This window comes from Lygodium microphyllum, chromosome 8, assembly GCF_053477565.2.
Source record: "Lygodium microphyllum isolate KBCC chromosome 8, Lygodium_microphyllum_v1.1.10, whole genome shotgun sequence".
NCBI classification, from domain to species: Eukaryota; Viridiplantae; Streptophyta; class Polypodiopsida; order Schizaeales; family Lygodiaceae; genus Lygodium; species Lygodium microphyllum.
Window position 1 is genome coordinate 58,514,389 of NC_141142.1, and position 8,908 is coordinate 58,523,296.

An 8,908-nucleotide genomic window follows, 5' to 3' on the forward strand; every position below is an offset into this window, starting at 1 on the left:
CTTGCCCTTAGGCAAAGAAACCAAATCCCAAGTCTCATTCTTATGCAAGGAGTTTATCTCAGACTGCATAGCCCTCTCCCAAGAAAGACTGTCACCCCTGCGCATAGCCTCATCATAAGTGAAAGGCTCTCCTGCATCTGTAACCGAGACATAATGCATCAAGGACTGAAATCTATCAGGTGGACGTCTATCTCTAGTAGTCTGTCTCACGGTAGGCTCTGCTGCCTACCTAGTTGCCTGTCCAACACCCTGACCATGAGCATCTGCTGCAGTTGTAGGCTGTCCAACTGGCTATGTGGGAGCTTTCAGCTCCTTCTGAAATATGACCCTGCGGATCTCAACAACTCTCTCAGGTTGCCTATGCATCTTGTCTTCATGGAGACTACACCATGACTGTGGATGACTTTCCGCGCCTGCGGATCCCAAAGACGGTAACCCATCTTGTCTGCATCCCCATAACCAAGGAAAATGCATTTGACACTCTTAGGATCCAGCTTACTTCTCTTGTCCTTGGGCACATGGCAAAATGCCTCACATTCAAAGACACGGAGATGCGCATAAGAGGGAGGTTTTCTAGTCCATATCTCCTCGGCAACCTGGAAATCCAAACCACTAGAAGGTGACCTGTTTATGATATGCACAACTGTACTAACTGCCTCAGCCCAAAAGCTATGTGGTAGTCCTGCGTGGCTAAGCATACTACATACACACTCCTGGATGGTTCTATTCATCCGCTCAGCCAAACCATTCTGGGAAGGGGGTGTAGGGGGCGATCAACTGACGCTTAATACTCCTCTCATCACATAACTGTTCAAAAGCATGTGAGACATACTCACCCCCATTATCTGTCCTTAGGCATTTTAGCCTATACCTAGACTAGTTCTCAACCAATGAAAGCCATCTCTGAAATACAGCCAAGACATCAGATTTCAGCTTAATGGGATAAGCCCAAACTTTCTGTCAAAAATCATCTATGAAAGTGACAAAATACTTGGCACCACCCATAGATTGACAAGGCATGGACCCATAGACATCTGAATGTACCAATGCCAAGGGCTCACTCATGCGTGGCCTACCAGACTTTTTATGCGTAGACCTAGTCTGCCTGCCATAAAGACAATGCTCACATGAATCAAAACATGCATAATCAAGGGGCGATAAGTACTGCAAACCAGAAAGCATTTTCATTCCCTTCAAAGACATATGGCCCAAACGCGGGCATGCCAAAGAGATACATGTGGGATAGAACCCACAAACAAAACATGATCAAGGGAAGAAGTTGATACAATCAAGGGATAGAGGTTGCTAGCCTTGGCACCTCTCGTAATCACAAGTCTGCCACGAGCGATCTTCCATGCAAAGTCTCCAAAACATACATGATATCCTACGTCATCAAGTTGTCCAGCTGACATGAGACTGCATGTCAAAGCAGGTACATGATGTACATCCTGTATAACAAAACTGCTGCCAGAAAGAAACTGCAGCCTAACATCACCAATACCCACAATATTAAGAGAGCTATTATCACCCAAGCGCATAGAACCCGAAACAGTACAGTATGAATGAAACCACTCTCGACAAGGTGTCACATGAAAGGACGCACCTGAGTCCAAAAGCCAACACTGTGCATACATAGAGTGTATCTTTGATTTCTGCGAAGCACTAGAAGAAGCGCAAGGATATAATCATCATCATCAACATCCTCAGGTTGCATAACATTGATCTCTTCAATTTTAACACTCGACTTTGGAGGCACTATGCTGCGATCAGAAGACTTATCTTGCACTTTGTCTTTCCCCTTATCTTTGCACCTTTCATTGTGCAGTTCATGGCATTGTGGCCTAATATGGCCCTTTTTCCCACAATGGTGACAAGTTACATCTGCATTCCTGCCACGGGATTTACTATGTGACTTCCCACGAGACTTGGACCGAGATTTCTAAGAATCCCGTCCACGGCTACTGCCACTGCCATGCTTTCCATATCCATCATTCCTGCCTCTAACTGTCATAGCATGCGACATACGAGAGGCATCCAAATTCTTACGATTAACCTCTTCTTGCAGAAGAGCACTCTCAACATTAGATAATTTCAAGGTAGCAGTAGAGGCACATAATGCAGTGAGCAGACATATTCACATTCTCCTTCATGCGCAAATCCTTAAGCTGCTTCAGCCAATACATCTGACTTGCTGGACTTTTCTTGTCATAGAGATTCTTGATTTTATCCCACAACTGCCATGCACTCTGTTCTTCCTCAAATACATTGTAATGAACCTGTTTTGTGAGAGATAATACAATAGTGGACTTGCATGACTCATCAAGCTCAAGCCATTCCTCATCTGGCATAGTTGCAGGCGGATGCCCGCTCAATCTCAATGGTTTGATCTGCCATTTCTGCACCAACACCTACCAAAAGAGTAATTCATACCATCAAGCTTAGTGATGTTGAAAATAGCATGATCAGTGGATGAACTTGCCATAATGCAGACTGGAAGACTGTAGATAGTTCAAAACTGCTTGCTATCTGCAGAAAATGATAAAAAAATCACCAAAATCGAGAGAAAATGGTGAGAAAAGTGTAACCAAAGTTGCTGCCCACCAAGTACTAGTGAAAGTACATCATTTCAAAATATTTCAGCATGAAAAATCCATGTTAGTCCATACATATATGCTTGCTGTAATAAATTACAGATTTCAGTAAATGAGAGCTAACAGTACCAAAGCCGGCATCATGCGGGTATAACATAGGCATATGACAGTCGATAAGCATGAATCCAACCCAAACATGTCATACAAACATCTGCCCCAGTGAGTAGGCACACCCCCCAGTCAACGGGGCAAAGTGTTCCTGCCACTACCAAGACTTGACACAAGTAGGTGTCAGCTCACAAAGAGAGGGACCCAAAGCAAAGAGTCAGCTCATAAGCATCAGAGGAACCAAGATATATGAACCATGCATCATCCTGAAGGGTAAAAGATCCCAAATAGTCTCAAAAGCTCAAAGAGCATAGACCACCTGCTCTATGGCTGTCAAGCATCCAAAGATGCTCCCACTGGCACAAAAGCCGTAAATATCAAGCAACAAAGCTTGAACAAAGCATGTACAAGCACTAGTGACAAGTGTCCAAGATCAAGCATCAATGGTACATCCCAGACATGTAGGCGGTAGAGCATCCGTATGTAGCATTCATAAGCATGTAAGACATCAAGTACATCCCAAGATACAACTCTGGCAAGCCAATAAATAGCTCAAGTAAGCTCTGGGAATCCAAGGTCAAGCCAAGACCAAGCTCCAGTAGCAATAGGCTCCAAACAATGTAACTAGCATGTAGTAATGGCATAGGCTAAGCATGTCAAGACCGGTTAGACATAAGCAACATACATGCCATAAGTACATCCAAGATGGAGCATCCAAATGCTTTGCAAAGCAAGCTCAAGCTCAAACAATGATCCTGAATCAAAACAAGCTCTATGTCGAGCCCCAAGTGTCAATATATCACCATATATGCCTGAAACATAGTTCAAAAATGAGAATTTCAGCACCAAAATCAGCTCCAAATGGTTGCCAAACAATGGACATACATTCCCCTAACATTCGGGATCAAACGGGACCAACCGGGCATCAAATGACAATGCCAAACAAGTTGTAGCATCAAATGTTAGTGTAACATTGCTGTGTAATGTTTATGAGCTACTGTAAACAGTCCTGGGACTGTGCAAATTAGACCCAAAACATCACCCAAGTCAAATGCAAGTGTCAATGCTCAATGCCAAGTGCCCGAGGCTCCAAATGAGCCAAAATCAAGTGCCAAAGGAGGGGGAGAGTTGCTGTTGTGACTGTCAATGCTGAAGACACATATGGGAGGGCTACATGACTGTGCCAATTGTAAATGCTGATCCTGGGGCTGCAAAAAATGGTGGCCAAGCTTCGGAAGGGTTCGGTTAAAGCCAAGGAAGGCCTCAAACAAGCTCCAGCAAGGGGAGAGCAGCCCACATATGAAATGAGAGTTGGGAGTGTAATGGTTGCCCTGTTTCAAGAGGGCTGAAAACTGAGGTAAACCCTATAAAGAGTGAAGCAATACCTCTGTGTGAATGCTTGAGGGTGCCCAAAGGGGCCCGGAAGGTGCTCGGGAAGCCGGGGAGTGACGAGAGCTCGAAGGAGTCGGATATGGCTGCTGCGAAGGAGACCCAATGCAAGTGGGGAGTCAATGGAAAGCTGAGAATGCCACGAACCAAGCTCAAGAGTCAGGAAGCCGAGCTCTGATACCAGTTGAAAGGTGAGAAGGATCGAAGCTTGCATGCGAGAGCTATGGCAGGAGAGCAAGAGCAAGAAAGAGAGAGACAAGAAATGGGAACTCCAATAGTCACAATGTGTGACTGGGCCTTCCTTTATTCAAACTGTCACTAAAAGAATAAAGAATAAAGTGACGGTGATGGGTGCTCGCCACTTGCAGTGTGTAGTGGCGGTGACTGTCAGTGTAGTAATACATGGGCGGCTAGGGAGAGGTGCCTTTACCCCCCAATAAAAATTGACTTTAGATGGCTAAACCCATGCTACCAAATGTGTATATATATAGTATATTGATTTGTTCACACATGTTCTATCTTGCAAAGAATCAAGTATGCTTTTATATGCAAATTTGAATAACAAAAGTTTCTATGTTGGGATTAACATCCAATCATTTTGGATTAGTGATTCTATCCTAGATAATTTTTATCAATCTTCCTAAATTCATTATTAGTGCATGCTCAATAGAGATCACTAAATGTTATGAAAATATTCCACACAATGATGAATGTGGACTCATAACTATAATCAACACCTTGATTAAATGGACACTTGACAACAACAGGAAGAACTTCCTTTGCATATGGAATGATATATATCATTAGACCAATAAAATTTTCAATGGCAGTCGTGGATTCTTCCCTTCAAGGTATGCATTGAACTCCATCTTCTTCCTAGCTTCTTCCCCCCTCTCGAGGTCTAATTCAGGGCCTTGTTAGAGACCATTGAGCATTGCCACAAGGCCTATTGAGGGCAGCACTTGAGGTAGCCCTTCAATAACAGCCCTCATGATTGCACTTATTTGGGTTGCCCACTCCTTAACAGACTTAGCCCCATCCTCTAGCTCCTGGAACTTGGCAACCTTTGGAATCTTCCCAGACATTAGTCTTGTCATCTTAAAAATCATTTGAAGCTCCCGAGATCAGCCACCATTGATTCACAGTTTGTTGTCATACAGTTCAGGATAGCCCTTCACTCATTGTTTGGAGGTCAGTTATGCTTCCCCGGATGTCTATTTGATATTGGATCATCTAGGCATGTTTTGCCAATGTACTGGAATGTTATGGGACTGATTTGAGCACTCTTTTGCTTAGTTTTATAGGTCAGTGGAATACATACCTATTGCTTCTCGAAAGCTTATTGACTACTTGGGTTGGTATACCTTTGAACTTACATGCTTGGTTATGCTTTTGGATTACTTTTGAGCTAAGATTAGAGCTTTGAATCTTAACATAGTCTATCATTCATTGCTATGTATAGTTAAGAGATTTGCAAGTTACTTGAGTTGAATGCTCCTCGATATATGCTACTTGGATCTTGGATGTATGGATGCCTTCCACATGATGTTTTGAGATTTGTTTGCTTGTCTCACATTCAACTTTTGTTCTAGTGAGATCCACTACTTGACACTTGGATATTACATTGAGCATTCGGTTACATAGTTGAGCTTGAAAGTCTTCTACTGAGATCATGGAACGTGGTGACATGTACATGCTCTTGTCATGCTTTATGTACACACTTGATGCTCATTGGGGTCATTTGACATTCCCCTTAGGCCAACACCTATCTTAGCCACAATATTGTCAGTGATGTATGCATCTTGGTTGGTTCTGTATTAAGTTTTCATTACATTACTCAGTGTGTTGTGCCTTTAGTTGGTCTCTTCTATTACTCGTGAGACCCACTCTATATATGATGGTTATGTCTATGGGATATATCTTAGTCTGACACACTGATTCTTTGATAATTTTTGGTGCTAGTCTCATATTCACTCCCTTGCTAGTTGGAGCTATTCCCTTTGCTAGTTGTAGTTTGTCTTATATCAGTGATTGCCCATCTTTAGCATTGATTTCTTAGTATTATACTTCATTTTCAGCATGTTGTAATTGCAGTTTATTGCATTGTTTATGTGAGAAGTAACCTCCATATAATTCTTTGCATTGAGTTTATGGATAGTTTATTACTTGGTCAGTACCCCTTATTTTCAACTTGATGTAGCACTAGTCTTAGGGCTGTTTGTAGTAATTACAATGGCTTGTCTTGATAGTTTGTGTACTTATTTACCTTTGTTATGGCTGTTGGCTTGAGTGATAGTGCTATCTTTAATATTGACAAGATGGAGGGCACCAACTACAGCTACTAAAAGGCCCAAAACTGGCAACTTTTAGTTCAACAAATATAGGTTAGGCCTTTGAAATATAAGGGTGGCAAGCCTAAACCTATTGATGCAAAGGACTGGGCTAAATTAGATGAGCTATGTAAGTGTACCATCATTGTAGAGGGAGCTTACGCTCAATTGCCAAGACCCATGGACCACTTATTTTTTCAAGCATTTCAAGTGAGCTCTAATGGCTATCTCTCATGTAGCCGACGCGCCGTCGATCCTACGAGTGTAGTGAGCTTACCTTGATGCCGAAATGAGTTGCCTCCTCTCTCACACACGCTGGTAGCTCCACGATCCTAGATGCTAGCTCAAGCATCCTCAAGCCTCCTCCATCTCCAAGCTCCATCCACCATAGCCGCGCGCGCGAGAAAAGAGAAGAGAAGAGAAGAGAAGAAGAGAAGAGGAGATGGTGAAGAGCTTCACCCTCTTGATCCCTCACTCCCACACACTCACTCCCTCACACTCTCACACTTCCTCTCTTAAGAGCACACACAAGCAAGGAGAAGAGAAGAAGAGAAGAAGAAGAGAACTCTTGTTAGCCACACACCAAAATAATGAGCTTCCATTCGCTTTTTGAACTTTATATACAAGCCCTAAAATCCCATGGGCACCCATCCCTTTTTTACATGACCTGCCGTTGTGGCAAGGTCCTTTCTCTATTTCCCTCTTCTAGCCTTATGCCTCTAGCCTACACCCGTCTAATATTTTACAATTAGCACAGGAGGGAGCATGGCGCTCTTTTACAACAGTTTTTAGAGCTTTTTGAGGAGCCTTTCATTTAAAATTGTGCTTTTTGCCCCAGCTTAGCTTTAGAGGCCACCTGCATGTCTTTGCTCTTTTTTCATCTTTTTTCCGCTCTTTCCTTCATTTCTCTGCCATCTTTCTCCGCCATCTTGACTTGGGATTAACGTTACCCCCCTCCGAGATGGGTGCTAGTCCCATGGCACTTCTGGCCTGCTGTTGGGAAATGGTAGGCAGTTGGCAAATTGTTCGGGTGAGGGTAGGGCCACATGTAGACTCGGGTGCTTGTAGAAGCTTGGTAATGATGTTTGTCGGAGAAGCCAATTGGATGCCAAGTGTATGATGGGGGCCTCTGAAGTTGGTGGTTTCTCACCTTTTGTAATGCCTGAAAGGAGAAGGTGCGGTGCGCTACCTAAGGGAAGTGTCTACCTTATTGTGTGGTGCATCGTGCTTGTGCTAGTGGAATGGGGAGGTGGATCTAAAGCCTAGGTGATGTCCCATACTTGAGGACCCCATTCGTGCAAAGGGAGGTGCGGTGCAAGTAGCTTAGGGTGACAGGTCTAACCATAGGCAAGTGTTACCTCCCTAGGTATGTACTGCCCTTGATGGGCCCTAAGCGTGAAGTGGGGGATCGAAAGGGCTAGGGGTTTAGGAGCGGAGCAGACCGACCGAAGCCATCGGGCACGCCTAACTTGAGGACCCCTAGGTGTAGTGATCGTGTTTTATGTGGTGCTAAGTGCTTGTTCAAGTGAGTCGTTTTTTTCATGTCCTTGTGTGATGTTCTTCTTGCTTTTCCTTTCATGATTTTCTTTTTCTTCTTTTACTTTTTTTTCTTAAAAAAAATAAAATAAGTATTACACTAGTAGGATGACAGCTAGTGCCTAATTCTCATCGCTTGAATTAGGTGGAGAAGGGTGTTAGATGGATTTGCTAAAAAATTACCAGCTCTGCATGTATCCTTTAAGATTCATGCGAACGTGGAGTGAAGTGGTGGAGAGAAAGGGATGATTACATATGGTGAACTGGCTTTCATTCATGTCTTCCAGGAGAGCTAGACAAAAAGAAGGGAGGAGGCTAGCCCTCATCATCAGGCGTGCCATGGCACAGCTGTCGATGGCATTAGGATCAAAGAAAAGGGGAGGTAGACCACGTTCTTGCAGAGTCGGGTCCTACTTAAGTAATAATTTAAGAAGCCTAAGATAATTACATGTAGTTATGAAAGTTGGATCAGGGCAAGAGGAGAAGTCGGCGAGGAAGCGAGTCATGGAGTCATCCAAGCTTTCCGAGTTGAAGATAAGGGCATGTTCAAAAGAGACAACATTAGAGTTGTAGATAATGGGAAAATCATATCGCCCGTGGAGGGTGGCATCAAAATCCACTCCTACCCTACGAGGGTACGCCATAAATGTGGGTTTGTTCCTCTCGTAGGGCAGGGTGTTGGAAAAAGCCATCCAGGCGAGCATGCTGATGTCGCACACCCGCCTCCTCCATAGGGGCTGACAGTTATAACCTTGCACGAAATGTGGCACTTCAAACACTTTATTTTGCAAGAATTCGGCTTCTTCAGTTTCCCAAAGAGTGGGGTTCTTCTCTCTTTCTTCTAGCCACTTCTGTCCTAGTCGGCTACCAATCTCAATCACCTCCTCCATCACCTTGAGCAGTAAGACCCTCCACAGGCTGTTGGGCATGAGAAAGCTGAAAGTGAATGGCTCT